We start from the raw sequence: 17,710 nt of genomic DNA on the forward strand, positions 1-17,710 counted from the left end.
TCTAGCTCCAAAGATCCTTTTTCACCCTCACAGATGTAAGTTAAAAAATCAAAGCGTAAAAATATTCTAAATACACCTCCTCCCCCTTCCCATCAGTAAGTGTGGTAGTTTCTAAATAAAAACAGGAATCCATTATACTTAGATCCACCCATACTTAGATCTCTTCTCCTGACAACAGAAAGTTAAAAAATCTTAAGGGAAAACCTTGTTCGGGCAGTTCCCCAATTATGAACAAACTATCAGTCACAAATAAACTATAATGTATTTTCCCATAAAACCCATGTTAAAATGTTTACCTAGCTGTCTTGGACCAGCCCACAAAAAGCCCATTTGTGTCATAATACAGTTGAAATGCTGCACATCTGCAGAAAACAATACTCAGTCCAAGACCTTGCAGAGATCCCGAGCCCATATTCTAGGCACCTTCAAGAGTTTGATGTTGATTTTTTTTTTTTTTTTAATTTGACAGAGAGAGAGAGCACACAAGCAGGGGGAGCAACAGAGGGAGAGGGAGAAGCAAGCTCCCCACAGGCTCTATCTCAGGACCCTGGGACCATGACCCCAGCAGAAGGCAAATGCCCAACCAACCCAGGTGCCCCAGAGGTTGATTTTTATATAGTTTTGATCTTATGTAAAACCCTCTCCAGCATTATCATTAACTTTCTCGGCCATGATTTCAGAGATCTGACTTACAACCACAACCCAAGAGAAAAGAAGGTATAGGTATGAGAAAGGCTGCCGGGGTAGAAGGAATTCACTTGTGACAGGAGAGGTGGAGCGGGGTGGGGCACGCTCAGTCCCCAGCAAGCATGGGAGGTGGGACCCCACTGCCCAGGCTGGGGTATTACCACGTTTGGTATTTGTAATTGGTTTAACACTAAGGAACGCTGGCATGGAGCTTTACCTTTGGCAAAGTGCTGTCCTATCTGAACAGGACAACATAGTTAGGGTGACTAGTTTACAGAAGAGGAAAGTGGTATCCGGCCTAACTTGCCCAAGGCAGCGCGGCTAGTGATCCTGGAGGAGGAATAGGGGAGAGGGGATTGTGGGGGAGAGAGGAGGCCGGGGAGGACGACAGGGAGTAGGGGAGGGGGAGAAGGGATGAAGGGGGCAGGGGAGGGGGGCATGGAGCAGGGAGGGCAAGGGGAGAGGAGGGAGAAGCAAAACAGCCCCTGCACAGGTTTAAGGCTACATATCCTCTGAGCTTCCCGTTCTACCACCCATCTTCTCCACAAATGTGTGCACAGCAAGTCCTGAGGAATTGTTTCCCCTTTATCATTAAAGGCAAAAAATAAAATGAAGGAGAGGAGGGAGGCTGAACAGAGCTGCTGCTGAGTCTGCACTCACTCGGAGAACCGGAGAGGCGAGAGGCAGAGGAAGGAAGGACTCTGCACTATTTTGCCCGAAGAATGTTGAGCATTTGCTACCACCTCCCACCCCGAATTCTCCTGCCCTGCCAGAGCTCCGTCTGCAGGGCTTTACTTCCAAATAGGAAAAGAACGATCCCTAGCAATCGCGCCTTCTGGCCTTGAAATAACAACACAGGCTTCGAAATTCAGGGGAGAAGAAGAGAAAGTCAGGTAGTTCTTTTGGCTACTTACTGTGGCCTCTATTGTTTTTCCTGGTAGTCCTGCTAATGATTCTTGCGTAAGGAAGGAGCAAAGCCAGCTTCTACTGCACGTTATCCCAGAGGCTTAAATCATCAAAGATTATGAAACATCAACCTCAGGAAACAAGATAGTTATTTAACGAGAGGATGAAATGGAAGTGTAAGCTGCATTAAAATACAAGAAAAGCAAGCAGCAGGAAGATATGGAAGCACTAAGCGCAGAGAACTGGAGGAAGTAAACAATTATTCAGACACAAATTTAGTTCTGGGTAATTTTTATACTGAGATTCTTCAACATCCTAAAGCTTTCTTTGTAAAACAAATTCATTATATTAGAATATACAGTTGGATGCAAACAAAAAGTCCAAGAAAGCCAGCTCATTAAGCAGACCGTTTTCTGGGCACAGGCACCAACTGCAATTCAGTTTTCCACCATCCACGCGTGTATGGTCTCCACCCAGTTTTCCTTCCTGGCGGGGCTTCTGCAGGACGGCCTGTTCATTCCATTAGCCAGCTGGCACATGCTTAAGGAATGTAAACGGATGATAATAGCAGCTGAAATAGAAGCCAAGTGGGAATGCAAATCTGGTGCAAAATCACCTTAAAATCCAAAGTCGAGCAAATTAGTTTTGAGTTATCTGGGTCTGTGTTTCTTTTTCCTCACATAAATCAACCAGGTGAACTAACTCCATCAGTATACAGAAAGGGGAGGGAGAAAACCAAGGCAACTGAAATCAAACAACAGAGATTGACAGGTGGCAAATTAAATAGTGGAGAACATGAGAAAATGAGATCTTTAAAGGAATAAGATCAGAAAAGCTAAACATCAAGTAGTTGTTCAAAAAAAAAACAAAAAAAACACAGGGAAAAAAAGGAGAGAGAGAGTCCGAAGCGGTTTCTGTGGTGCTGCCAACGTTGCATTTTGTGATCGCAGTGCTGGTGACACAGTGCTCTCACTCCGACTACTTATCAGGCTGTACACTTAGGATTTGTACACTTTTCTGTATGTATCATTATAGTTCAAAAAAAAAGATGACGAGAAAAGCTACCTTTGATCAACTGAGTGTACAGTACCTGTCACGTGATGGATGGGAAAAGCGGTTCAAATGTCGTGTAAGACTAGCTGAGGGTCTTGTGTTCAAACAAGCATAACCTGGTGACAAGCACAAAGACTCGGAAAATGGGCAGAAACCAGTGCAGCACCACTGGCCGCTGCTGACCAGAAGGCCCCTGCCAGGCCCAGCGTATCATCAGTGCGGAAGGCCACCAGCTCACGCCCAGGTCGTCCACATACAGCAGGGCACTGGGCAAAATTTAAAAGCAACTTTACTATAGCAATCTCAATGTCTTCCCATGGAGTAGTAAGTTTTGAAGAAAAAAAAAATGGAAAAATTTGCTTGATCTTCAGTAAGAATTTGATGTCAGACCACAGAACACTCTGATAAAAAAATAGGGACAGATGATTTGGATCACTCCTGGACATCTGCCTACAGGCTCATAATCAGTCAGCAGTAATTAGCAGTTGAGTGACCATGTGGATTGGCAGAAACCATAGCACAAAGTGTGGGTTCTGTATTATTCAGTAATCTGATTATAGATATAGATGAAGAAATTCAGGCCATCCTTATTTAATTTCAGAAAACATCAAATTGTCTGGGTTCACCTATCTGCTGTAAAGAAAGGAAAGAAAAATCAAATTGTGGTTAAGGATTTCAAAGGTAAAACTCAATAGGAACATTGAGATCATTTGGGAAATGAAAAGAATTATTTATAGTTAAAAGTTGGAAGCACAAGAAGTTAATTCTGTAGATTATGTTAAATTTGGCCAACCTCTATCAAGCACATGCTCTGTAATATGATTTATCTGGTGAGCCAAGGCCCTTCCCTATAGAGGCTTATAGTAGGGACTGCATATCAAATAAAGACCTGTATGTGTACATTAGAAATAAATATTGGATTACTTAGGGGAATGTGGGGAGGGAGCCTCAGTATATATTTATAACAAAACAGGGGGAGATATGAGAAAAGTTGCTTCGTTTTTCAAAACAACTTATGGTGCTAAAACACCAGAGGTCAATGGAGGAGCATGAATTTGAATGCAGGATTAACAAAACTTGATGATTTCATGCCAACACAGACCAGAAAATAAGAAGGAAGTGGTATTTTAAGCAATGCTGGAAAAATCAAACATGGATTGCTTTTTACTTTGATGATCATAACCCTACAAGGTTGTTATGAGGATAAAGTATTTCATTTTGATCAGAGTATTCTGATCAGAAGCACAAGACAGAGGAAAGGTGTTTTTTACTTGGCCAAACTCCTAGAGGTCAGGAGGTTGGTCTTTTTCACTCTAGTTTTCCCTGTGTCTGGCACACGGCTGGTCCTCAGTTAAGTTTGGGGGAATGAATGGGTTCTGGGTGTGAGTGGGATAGGACAACAACGCAAGGACTTAAAAGTAAAAATGCTGTATCTGTAGCCAGAGGAGGAGATGCTGGGGGAGATGGAAGAGACAAGGATGATGAAGACACGACAGTGAGGTCACATGTCACAGGGCAAAGAAATGCAATGACAGGAGCCGATGGTCGTGGGCAACTTGAGCCCCCACCCCTGTGGCGGCCAGGCGGGGACAGGGGCACACCAGCACCGCAGCCTGGGCGCGACGGAGTATCAGACCACAGCGGAAATGCCTAGACGGGGACCGAAGAGGCCGCGTCAGTGCTCAGAATGAGGCACAGCTGGAATCTTTCTGGTCAGGATGAAGGTCTTTCATCCTCTAGGGCTGCTTGAAAATCTCAGCAAGCTTTCCTATCTAGAAAACACTTTTTCCTTTGTGTGCTACCACAGAGAAATGACCTTTGTTTGGCTTCTAATATCATTCTTTTGCATCATTATGCGAATGGGCGAAGCCCACTTCATTCGTCTCTGTTCGCATTCTCTTCTCTAAACTCCGTCTCTTAGTGGAGATGCTAATTGCGCTTTGAAATAAAAGTACTGTGTTGGGAGTCTGAGCAAGCTAACAGAGACCGGAGACCGCGGTGAGAGCTTCCTGGCCTGTCTCCCCGAGGCCTTGCCAGACATGATGTGCCCGCTGGGATTACCACATTCTTGGGCCTTAGCTTTGTGAGTCCAGAAGCCCAGCTGGGCTGGGACACCCAGCCCAACAGTGGCACTGTATCTGCTATTACAGGGTGGAGCTCTGCTCAGGCTACACTCTCTGTTCCAACTGCTGTGCACGCCAGCCACATCCTTGTCACCAGACATCCAGATCACGTGTTACCTTCTCTGCAGAACTTTCCTCATCTCCTGTGTGCTCCACACCAGATGTTACTACCACTCCTTTCTCTTAGGCCCAGCAAGGCACAAATAAAGTCACACACACCATATTTCAAAATATTTACAAGTTATAAAATCAGCTAAAAGCTATTAAATATATTCATTCCTCCTACCATTTTCAATATACCTTCATTACAATAAAAATAAAAAACATGTGACGAGCTATGTTTTTTTAAATGACTGAAAGTCAGCAAAACACCAGAGATGATAGTATTAACTTATTGCACACACTGATAATTCTGTTTATGAGTTGGTAATATTTGGATATATACAGAAAGATACAGAAAGATATACGTTCATATATTATGTATTTATTCCATAAGATTTATTTTCTTGCCTTGATTTTGGCAAAATCACCATACTGTTAAAATCAAGATTTTTACGTAAGTTATTTTTTTTACAAAGATTTTATTTATTTATTTGAAAGAGAGAGAAAGCAAGAGAGAATGTGGGGCTCAATCCTAGGACCCCGAGATCATGACCTGAGCTGAAGGCAGACGTTCAAGCAACTGAGCCACCCAGAGGCCCCCATAAATTATGTTCTAGAAAAATAGTGTCCTATTATGTTCTAATAATCTAAAGTATTAAAAAACAATATGTAACTGCATTTAGTGTGGATAAAATTTTAATATATTTGCCAAAAGGTTAATTACCTTCAACATAAAAAGTTGAAAACCCAAGTTTTGAATATTTTAAAATTTCCCTGTAAAATAATAAAATGATGAATGAATCACTACTGAACTTCTTGTATGCTCTATATAAACCTATATATTTACATATATACAAGTAATATGGTTTAACATTGCAAATGTCATTCAGCCTCCATGTAGAACCATTCCTAATACTGCAGAACCTGCAGAGCCATGAAGTAAAACCCTAAAACAAGCAGGGAAATGGAAGCACAGCACTTCTGGGAAACATCTTCTTTTGGTACAATCCACTGCATCCATGCTGAGATGGTTCAACAAGCTAATGTGTCTTTTCTCTTCTAGCCCCTTCTGCAGCTCAAATCCTTCCTGTACACTAAAGTAGTATCTGCCTTAAAGTCAACAGTGGTACAACCCACCAATCTGCATTCAAAGATGCAGGTCAAAACATGAGGGGGGTGTCTCCCGGGTTACAAATTTCACTGAGTGCCAGATACCTAGTGACAGGGGGACCTATGTGTGTTTGTGATATATGGGGCTGCCTTTCTGCCCAGGTTCAAGGAAAGTCTCCTTTGAATATTGATATAATAAGCACTTAACTTGCACCTCTGGGGTTAGGATGAAATGTAATACTGGCAAAAAAAGTACCTACATACCATGTATCTTTCACCTAATCCTCACAACTCCTCTATGTAATGGCTAGTTTACTGAGAAAGAGGTAAGGAGAAAGTAAGGAAAAGAGCCACAAGAGCCAGTAAGCGATGGGGACGGGGCCTGGGATGTGAACTCTGGGGCCCAGGATCTTAGTTAACTCTTAACGCTACTCTATTAGAAGGCACGCTCCCAAACCTCAAGAAGCTCCGTCTAGTGAAAGAGAGGCATTTAAGGGAAGGTACTAATATTTTACTGTATTGATTTGTATTCAGTTGACAAGAACTGTTGTAGTGAAGGTAACACTTCAGACCCTCTACCTCGACTTTGACATTCTCAGATCTCTATAGCTTCCGTTATAGGTGACTTCCGAGTGTGGGTTATTATTATAGAGAGATGAACACTTCCGTTAATAGTTAATATGTGGGCTGCCTCTTACTAGTTTAGCTCTTAGAGGAAAACCTTATTGCTCAGGTCATAAGACGCTTCGCCGTAGGAATGGCCTCAAAATGAAATGACCTCATTTTCAAAGTAGTTAAGTATCTTTTACAGATATTTATTCTCAAATCCTGATTAAGGAGCCACACACAGAAAATACAGGGATTCATTTCCAGTTTATATCATAAGACCTAATTGCGTGTGCCATGGTACATTTTATGTCATGGAGAAAAGCATCTCTTATTAAAAAAACTTTGTGGAGATGGGGTGAGGATAGTGGAGGATGAACTTAGAAAACAGTAAATTCTAACTTTTCTAGAAAAGCCCATGAATTCTACTAAGAACAGCAGCATTATCTTTTTGGTAGGGCAAATCTGTGCATGCTCAATTATTAGTAGGGAGAAATAAATCCAGAGAATCTAAGGTCAAAATTATTATTGAGCTCTTTTAATCAATGAAAGCATTTTGTTATCTTCTTAAGAGAAGAGATGCCTTGAAGCTGATGAAAAGAAAACTGCACGAAAAAAAGTGTTTAACATCTAGAAAGATGGCCGTGGAAGGGAGCCAATATGAAAGCAAAGAGAAACTAACATGGCAGCTGCCTGAATTTGGTAAAGGAGAGGAAAACCTAGCAGAAAGCCACAAAAGCCAAAATATAAAATAAAATTCACAAACTCTCACCAAATAGTCATTCAAAATGCAAAAAAGAAAGCAAGCCACGACAGTTGTACAAAAGAAAAAAACGACAGTATAAAGCCTCTGAAGTGTGCCTGCACAGCTTTCTTCAGTGAGGGTTGAAGTTTGGCATGCCGTCCTTTGATAAGACAGTGCATACCAGAGACACCACCTCACCACAAGCGTGGTCTGGAAATCACTGTCTTAATCCTAAAGGAGCTCCATTTCACACAAGCGGCCTGCAGGGCTCTGCAGACTGTCCTAGACAATGCTTCCTCAGCAGAAAGTCTGGCAGCCCCACTGAAGCTATCTCCTTCTGTTATGCAGGGGCGCAGGAACCTGCTGGATAATCAGCTGCCCCCCTCCTTGTAGATCTCAGTGTTTGTGTCAACACATGATCATGAACCATACTTAGAGCCAAGAGCCAAGAGCCAAGAGCCAAGGAATGGAAAAAATGAAGACAGAAAGTTCCAGAATGTGTAGGATTTCCTAATCATTTCATGATCTTTAAAAAGTGTTTTCATTTTAAAACACACCTTAGCAACTATTCTCTCTTTTTTTTTAAAAGATCTTATTTATTTATTTGAGAGAGAGAGAATGAGAGATAGAGAGCACGAGAGGGAAGAGGGTCAGAGGGAGAAGCAGACTCCTTGCTGAGCAGGGAGCCCGATGTGGGACTCGATCCTGGGACTCCAGGATCATGACCTGAGCCGAAGGCAGTCGCTTAACCAACTGAGCCACCCAGGCACCCAGCAACTATTCTCTTGAAGGAGCATGTCAAGATAAAAAATTTACCTGTCATCAATTGAATTAAGCAATTTTTAGGAATTGGACAGGAAGAAAACCTATTGATACAGCTAATTCTTAGAAATCCAGCAATGCACAGCGAGTTGAGCGGAAGAGAAAGCCTGCACTTCATAGGCACCAACACAGGCCCCATGACCACCTGGGCCTCTCAGTGCAAGGCAGAGTCCAGCCTACAGAGGCAAGAGATGATGAAGAGCCCATGGAAGAGAGGAGCCCATCCAGAGCAGTGTGTGTCCCTCACGCCTGTGGACTGTCAGCCCTGGGCCTCCTCTGGACCGCCCATGTTCTCTTATCTTTCACACTAGGCATCAAAGACTAGTACTTTGAGAGATATAGTAGTTTCCCCTACAAAACTGGCAGAGAGTTTCTGGGGGAAAAAAAAAGTACACATACACACAGACAATATTTTCTACATTGGTAATTAGGTACAAGAATGTACCATAGAAAAATAATTTATTGAAACCAATCACTATGTTCTAGACTTTTTATAAACCCTCCAGCATTTCAAGTTGTCTTTCAGGCACTAATTTATATAACAATGAATTTAAGTAAAACAGGGCAATTTTCAATCCCATTTTCCAATTTAAAAAATTCCTGGCTATTGTACATACAAGTGCATGGGGGGAAATTCCATTATTTCTATAATGTAGTAGTTAATGGAATTAAGCAGGTAGGCACACATATGAACCTAACTTTGGGAGTAGTATCCCTCTGAGGAAAACCTTTTAAGAAGTTCAAAGTACTCAACTTAGATGGCTTCCCTAAACAAGTCAGCCCAAACCGCACAACTGTGCAAGTAAGGTTTTATATTTCCTTCTAAAGCCCCCAGAGAGGCTTCCTTTGCAGCCCAAAGAAGGTACGGAGCTCCACTGTAATGCAAACACGTTCCTCCAGATGGTGAGATGAACAGCCCAGGAGGCAGCACCAGAAAGGCTGCGGAGATACCCAAAGGGTAGGAGCCAACCAGCACAGGAGGGCTAAGTGCTGCAGGAGAAATGCCCAAAGCAGAGACAATTCCATCGCCGGCTAACCCAAGCTTTAGGTTCATATCATACCATACAAACAACAGATCAACAGCCAAAAGAAAGGATCCATTCAGGGTGATACAACTGGTGATTTGGGCACCAGCTAGCTACAAGACACTCAAGATCTAGCCAACTCTGAAGTAACACTCCATTATTCAGACCGATAAATGACTTGCCTGTGATGATCTAACCAAGAACGGAAATAGGAAAGCATGCTCTGGAGCAAATGTTTCACTATGCATTTTACAGATAAATGTCAAAAACCTCAAACACAACTCATCCTGTTCCTTTATTACTGCTATGCTTTTAAGTAGCTGCACCTACTAGAGTCCTTGTGTGTATTACTGACATGTAATTTGTCCTTAGGGATGGGGCAGCAGCTGCCGTTTCACTGGCTGGAGCAATGCTAATGAAGAGTTTAGAACTGTGTTAAAAATGGAATAGGTATCCAATTGAGACTGCAGGGGAAAATTCTGAGAGAGATATATCATGCTGATTATCTAAACAGCATAATTTGGCCTGCTCCCAACGTCTGATGTACACTTATGCTTACAGAAAAGGGCACTGTGTTCTCAATACAAAGGCTCAGAACCGAATTCCACATCTCACTTGAAATATCAAACCCCCAAATTCACAATTCTCCCTTAGCATTTGCTTGATAGAAATTGGGCCATACACTAAATTTCTATAATTCCTAAACAGTGTTTCCAGAGAGGCCTCAAGTCCAAATATAGAGAGGCCTCAAGTCCAAATATATACAGGCCTCTTTTTTTTTTTACTATAATATGGAAGGAAAGAAACCAAAATGAAAAACTAAATAGTTATCTTTTGTTTTTGAAAATTTAACTCAAAATTATCAGTATTTCTCTCCCCCGCTCCCCATCCTAAGATGGCATTTCTCCATCATCCTGGTAGGAAATGTAAGCGGATAGACATATAATTATGATATTTTCGCCCAGGATCATTACCTTTAGAGACCAACACTGCAAAGAGCAGCACTAACACCATCCCAGTGCTACAGTATGTCCACAATTGTGTTCTGAAACACACGCAGGAAGCAAACCCTGCCCAGCAAGGGCTTTTGGGAAACTTAGTCCTGGCTGGATTCTGGAGTGGTACAACTGGAACTCACTTGGCCTGGCAAATGTTTCTTAATTTACTATGATTGCCTAATCATATAAAAATGAAAATCTACATAAAAATTACCTAAATTATTAACTTCAAAGCATGATAGATCAAAACCTTTTAATATTCAAACCCGTGTTTTATTTTGGAAAACAGTGTGGTATAGTGGGAGCCAGCTCCACCAGCCAACTGGGTGTTCAAGGGCAAGTTATGCACCTTCTGAGTGTGTTTCCCTCTGTAAAATGAGATTAAGGCCTAGCTTGCAGATAGTATTGTGAAGAATGAGAAAGATGAGAGGTATAAAGGGCTTTCCTTGTATTGATGTTTCTTGGGAGGGACAATGTAGTTCCCTTAAGGATCTGAATTTGGCAAAACAAAATATTTTTTAATCTCAATATCTCTTTCTTTCATTTTTATTCTGTAAAGCTTCCAGAATGTTCATTTTTATCCCTTGTATTATTTCTGTTTTGATGAAAAGTGGAAGGATTATATTGGTCCAAATAACATAAAGGAAATTCTATCTTCCTATATATAGCCAGAGGAAATTTCCTGTGTACAATATACTTGATATCAAAATAATCAGCCTGCTTGACAGACCTAACCAAGTCCTCTGGTGAAACTGAGTGAGATTTTAAAGGGCTAACAGGGAGACAGCAGAGAACCAGTTGGAAGAGAAAGACCTCAAACAGCCAGAACCCATGAAATATGGGATCAGAAACAAATTATACAAAAGCCCCCGATCCTATGTATAAAAAGAAAGCCAGTGGTCCGGTTCTTCAGCTTTTCAAACAGTTCATTGCTTTCATTCTTGAACTGGGTCTGCTCCCAGGCAATATAGGCAGGTGGATAACTTCCTAGTTAATGTGTACAATACAAAAACACACATTCTGGATAGTTCAAGCTTCAGAGCAGGGTTTCTGACCTGAAAGACCTAGATTGAATGGAATTTCCAGGTAATTGTTCTATCTTTTTACCTTCCCTACTCCATCTCTTGATGCTTTTCAGAGAGGGATTATGCCGTTCTTACTTTCGAGATCTCAATCAAGGACATGTTCAAGTCTCCTTAAGAAAATGACAGAGAGAAGGATGTGTCCCAGTCCTGCCACTTACTAGGCTCAGTGATCTTGTGATCTTGGTTACCTATCTGTAAAATAAAGATACCTCTACTGATCTTTCAGAGTTCTTATGGGGATCAAATACGATCATACATATAATTACTTTGTAACTATAAAGCACTGAACAAATATAAGGTATTATTTTAAGAAATTAAAAAAAATGGCTATATAGTATTGATAATTGTGTTAACTAAAACACACAAATATTATGTAATAGTATCTATCATGTGCATAATGACTAACAGCATAATAAATTATCTCACTGACCCTCAGAAGAACCCTTGAAGTTATTGTTCCCTTTTCGTTAGGTAACTAGGGCTGACTTGTCCAAGGTCAACTGGTAAGGGGTACACCTGCTTCTCCCCCCAGACCTTTCTGACTCCACATCCAGAGTCCTTTCAACTAATACACACCCTTAATTTACTTGATCTGTAAAGATATTTTCTACACTTTCAGGATGATGAAGGGCTGCTTTGGTACAACATGGATTAAACAGTTAAAATGAATGTAAAGATAATGCCAATGAAGTTTAACAAGATGGAAAATGATATTTTCAACAACCAAGTATTAGGAAATCCCTATCTGGTTTCCTAACCAGATACTCTCTAACTCACTGGCTTTTTTCATGGTTAAGATATACAAAGAGCAGCCTCATTTCCATCATGTTTCAGCCTGAACTTGGAAATAAACAAGAATTACTGGTCCACAGGTTTTCCCTCAAACTGAACTCTTTGGAGCATATGCTCTGACAAAGCTCTGTTATCTTCATATGTACCTGAGGGAGGTAACATGGGCATCATCACAGACATGAGAAGCTGAGCCTAAGGAATCAGGCTGTCTTGCGTCATATCCACACACTAGCCGTATACCCTTAGTCTGGTTACTTCTCCGGGCTTCAGTTTCCTTTCCTGTAAATGGGAAAAACACTCTCTACCTTGAAGGAAAAGTAAACTGGTTTTCCCACGTGGCTAGGCAAATCAATCATCTTACTTTACAGTCACAGTTACGTGTCTGCTTGGCTGTCTGCTTCTGGCTAGGGATAAGCCCAGTTGGCTTCCTCCTGTCCTGGCTTGTTCTGAAGCACATTGCTCTCCGATGGGGACCAATTTATTAGAGCAAGAAAAGAGAAGGGAACCCTTGGCGTGCTTGCTGCAAGCCTGGGCAGCAGGCAGTGACACACCTGTAGGCTGACACTTCAAAAGACAGACATTTTCAGCAGAATAGTGTCTAATCAGACATTCCAATTTTCTCCATCCATTTAAGAACAAAGTATGATCTTTGCCATGTAAATAAAGAAACAAACAGGAATACATTCGTAGGACCAAGTCCAGAAAGCTTAGATTATAAAATCTGATGCAGAACATAAATCCATCGCATTTACTCTGACACACAAAGAACATGATGATTATACTCTTTATTCTTCATTTTCAGGGAATGAAATGATAATTGATGCTTACATTTTATATTAATCGCTTTGGAATAAAAATCCTGTTAAGTATTCCAAGCCCCAGGATTTATGTGTAAGTATGCAGAACAGAGTAAGCAAACAAACCAGGATCTGAAATAATTTTTTTTTACGGAATGTCAAAGACCTGAACTTGAAATCTGAGTTCCAGTTAAAATTGATTCTGAGATCCCATATATAACTTAGCAAGTATGGTGGTGGGAAATTAAGAGCTGTTCATGAGGATCCAAGGGAAAACTGCAATAATCTCCTCATCTTACTGTGGAGCTAATGTAATAAAAATGGCACACCAGGCATCAAATTATAGAATGGTCCATTTATTCTTTGTTTTGGCCTTGTGATATTGTGATTTATATTAAATAAATATTTGGTCTTTATCTGTTCCTGGCATAGGGCCCCTAAAACCCTGGAATTTCCAAAATGAAGAGAGCAATAAAGGTGTCTTTTGTTATGGAGGTGAGTTTTAGAAAGCCCCTAGGTCACCTAAAAATGGGGACTGGTTGTCCTACCCCCAGACCTCTGGGGCAGGGAGAGGAGCTGGAAATTAAGCTGTTACCAAAGGCCAAGGATTTAATCATGCCTAATGAAGTCTCCTCGAATCCCCAAAGGAGAAGTTTCAGAGTTTCCGGACTGGTGAACATGTGGGGAGATCCAGGGAGAGAGAGGTTATGGAAACTCCACACCTGAACCACACACCTCACACTACGTACCTCTTCATCTAGCTGTTCCTCTGTATCCTTTATAATAAACTGATAAACCTAAGTAAATGTTTCTCTGAGTTCTGTGAGCTGCTCTAGCAAATTGAGTAGGGAGTTGTAGGGGCCTCCAATTTATAGCCAGCAGGTCAGAAGCACAGGCAATAATTTGGACTCATGATTTGCATTTCAAGTGGGGTGAGGCAAGGGTGCACAGTCTGTGGCACTTAAGCCCCATACCAGTGAACTCTGATGCTGTCTTCAGGTAGAAAGTGTCAAAACGGAATGGAGTTCATTGCTTGGTGGTACTGGAAAACACACACTGGAAGGCTTCATGTGCTATCAGGCCACATAGAGACTGAGATTTCTGACAATTTTCCATCAAAGTAAGGGAAAGTTCGTTTTCAATGGCAAAATAAAACCTAAGCAATCCTATGTAGTTCACCCTATTAGATTTTATTTTGGGAAATATTAATCTGTGAACTCCCTAAATCTGAAACCATATAGTAGGTATATAAGGTAGAGCATATGCTCTTGAAACCAACAGTGGCTGCCTTGGGGGTCAGTTCTCACTAATGTAAGATGCACTCACTTGCCAATTTGGCCCTCCAGATCCAAAGCCTTACCTTCTTAGATGTGTATAAATGACATAACCAGCTCTTTTTAGCTTAGGTGACCTTTATGGACCCACCTACCACCTGGTAGATTCATTCATAAGATCCACTTTGTTCTCACTGTGCAGGCTCCCCCTTTGGCATTTTATCCTTGCCTGCTCTGTTCATGGGCATCTTTTGCCTAAATGAATTCCTAGGTTTGTCTGTCTCCTCCCTGACCATCCCAAAGCTTATAGGATAGTTATTTTAACCTTTCAAATTAAAATTAAGGTCTTAGGATAGTCAATGAAAAAAAAATATGGAGTCGTTCTTCTATTTATTCATTTGATAAATGTTTTTTGAGCATCCACTATGGGCCAGGGTCTACAGATTACAGCAGTGAGCATTCAGACAAGACATCGGCCCTCATGGAGCTTATGTGATAGTGGTGGTGACTGGGGCGGGGGAATAGGCAATATAGAATATATGCAATATATAGGTAAATTCTATGTATGTCATAAGGCATTAAGTGCTATATAAAGAAAATGCTGAGGGTAAGGGTGTTAGAGGAGGGGCCACAATTTTAAACAAGGTGGAAGAATTAGAAGAAACGATACCTTTCTTTCAGGACTTCAGTAATACATAGCTCAGGAACCAAATGAGATACATCTTTGCATCCCTAGTACCTAGGACATAGCAGGACTTAAAATAGTTGCTGGAAAAAAATGCCCATATTCTGTATTTTGCCAAAGCAATGCTATTTGTAATAATGGCACAGGTTTATCAGACAGCCAATCAGGAAACGGATATAGTATTTGGTATCAACAAAACAGCATACCTTAAAAGCAAACCCTTTGAATTCTATCTCACAGTACCCAAAACAATAATCCTACAACTTTGGCACCACTAGAATTCTGTGGACACAAGATCTCAAGGACAATCAGGACCACCCTTCCAATATTGCAAAATAAAAATGTCCTTTGATCACCCTCAAGTGGGAGATATGCTACCTTTTCTTTTAGACCAATACGAGAAAGATAAATGTAGCTTGGGAAAAGGTGGTAAGGGTTGGCAATATCAAAGGCTCTTAGGGATAGGGAGAAGACGTAAATAGGTTATAAAGTACAACCACCCTTATTTATGCTAAGATGTTAATCACTGCAGCTCTTCTTCCCATCGAAGTCACAGGATAGGCATGCTTCCTTGCCTCACTCAAGAACCTTTTTTCTTTCTCTCTCTTTCCTTTCTTCCTTCCTTCCTCCCTTTCCTTTCCTTTTCTTTCTCTTTCTCTTCTTTCCTTCCTTCCTTTTTTAAGTAATCTCTCCGCTTAATGTGGGGCTCGAACTCAAGACCCTGAAATCAAGAGTTGCAATACTCTACTGACTGAGTCAGCCAGGCGCCCTAAGAATTTTTTTTCTTTTTTTTTATACTTTTTTTTAAAGATTTTATTTATTTGACACACACAGAGAGAGAGAGAGAGAGAGAGCACAAGCAGGAACACAAGCAGGGGGAGTGGGAGAGGGAGAAGCAGGCTTCCCTCGGAGCAGGGAGCCTGACGCGGGGCTCGATCCCAGGACTCTGGGATCATAACCTGAGCCGAAGGCAGACGCTTAACGACTGAGCCGCCCAGGTGCCCTAGAATTTTTTTTTTTCTTAAAGGCTTGTTACTGCAGTGGCTCTCTGAGTAGGCAAATGTCAGCTGATGGGTGTACAATATAATGTCATTACAAATCTTCAGTCCTTCTCCGCAGTTTTTCCTCCCTATTGTGGCAGTCACACCGACACTGACATGCAATCATACACAGTCATTCATTTACTGAACAAATATTAATGGATGCCTGTACATGCCTGAATGACTTCAAGTGCTGGGGGTACAGAGGCAAACAAGGACAAAGCTGTTGCCCTCAGGGAGCCTGTATTCAAGTGGAGTCAGACAACAGATAAATACATAATACAAGGTCAGTTAGCGATGAGTGCTGCCAGGAATGAGGCAGGTCCTGGACAGAAAATGATGGAGGTTTGTACGCAGGTGCACAGGCTGTTTTAGAGAAGGCAGTTGTGGTTAAGCAGCCTCCAGGTTGGTCCTAAGGATCTCCACCTCCTGATATTCATACCCTTGTATAATCCCACCTTCAGTGTGGGCTGGACTTAACAACTCACTCCTAACGAACAGAATAGGGCAGAAATAAATGACACATGTCACTTCTGAGATTAAGGTATAAAAAGACTGTGGCTTCCATCTTGAGTTCTCGACTTCCTGGATCACTTGCTCTGGGAGAAGCCAGATCCCATGGCAGGAAGCAGTCCCAGGTGAGTGAGCTTTGGAGCAAATCATCCACCCATTCCAGCCTCGAGAGGACTGCAGCCCAGCTGACACACTGATTGCAGCCTGTGAGTCAGGTTTATCCAGCTAAGCTCTAACCAGATTCCTGACCCACAGAAACTGTAAGAAATGTTTTTTTGTTTTCAGCACTAAGTTTTAGGGCAATTTGTCATACAGCAATGGATAAGTAATACAGTGGTCAAGGATGTTTCTCTGAGTAAATGACCTTGAAAAGAGACAGGCCATGTGAAGATTTAGGGAAGGGAGTCTAGGGAAGTAAAGGGCAAGTGCCAAGGCTCTGAAAGGGGAACCAGCTAGGTAGATATGAAAGAACTGAGGCCAGTGGGGCAGACAGTCACAGGTGATGATGTGGAAAGCCAGAGACCAGTTGGTACAAGCCAGCTTTGAGGTCTCCCATGGATAATGTAGACCGAACCAATACTATGAAGGCCACTATGCTAATCACCACCAATTGGCTTAAACAATGACCAATACAACAACAACAGTAATAGCTAATATTTGAGTATTTATACTAGGAATTGTGCTAAGTGCTTTATTTCCCTCATTCTCCACAATGACCCTAATAAAGTTGGTATTTTAATAGATAAGGAAACCGAGGGTCAGAAATGCTAAGACACTATCCTGTATTTATGAGTTAGAAAGTGGTAGAGCCGAGATTTAAACCAGGCCTCTGACGTCAGAGGCCTTATCCTTCACTTCTATACAGTACTATCTTGAAAAAGAGGCCCCAGAAAGAAAGCCTCTTTCACCCCTTGAAAAAGGAAAAAAAAAAAAAGAAGAAAGAAGAAAACTCCAAACCCTAGACTGCTGTTTAAGCCAATAGTGCAGTCTCCATCTGCTACATGCTCCAGGAGTTTGATTTTCTTGTGGGATCCTTTTAATGGAACTGGTCGAGGCATTATCTACAATTTTTTTGAGGTCTGACCCAAATGGCATGGTAAACTTAGAAAAACACAGGCAGCTCTTCTCTTTGATATATATTAAATGTCTTATGTAACAAATATGGAACCTACTGAGGATTAGTATTAGATACAATATATTGATATATTCTATTTCATGCAATTTTATGCTTAGCCTGGTTTCCTATCAAAATTCAGATACCTAGCACCAAGACAGGTGGCCATCTGCTATAGAACTTGCTTTCCTTCCTGCTTAACCTTTGTCTTGAAGCTTAGGAAAGATTATGAA

The 17,710-nt window shown here is 41.4% G+C and overlaps 1 protein-coding gene across 2 annotated transcripts in view; it reads right to left on the bottom strand.

Moving 5' to 3' along the window:
* Positions 1–17,710, bottom strand: part of LOC113920616 (protein POLR1D-like) — a 43,040-nt gene that overhangs the window by 17,837 nt on the left and 7,493 nt on the right. Inside the window, exon 1 of one of the 2 annotated variants that reach the window (XM_035726882.1) lies at positions 1,602–1,676. The exons of the other annotated variant lie outside the window; for it this stretch is intronic. The gene's annotated coding sequence lies outside the window, so the exon portion shown is untranslated. Of the gene's footprint in view, positions 1–1,601; positions 1,677–17,710 lie in introns of those variants that run through there. 2 annotated transcript variants of the gene reach the window in all.

The sequence above is a fragment of the Zalophus californianus genome, chromosome 3 (assembly GCF_009762305.2).
Source record: "Zalophus californianus isolate mZalCal1 chromosome 3, mZalCal1.pri.v2, whole genome shotgun sequence".
In the NCBI taxonomy this organism is placed as follows: Eukaryota; Metazoa; Chordata; class Mammalia; order Carnivora; family Otariidae; genus Zalophus; species Zalophus californianus.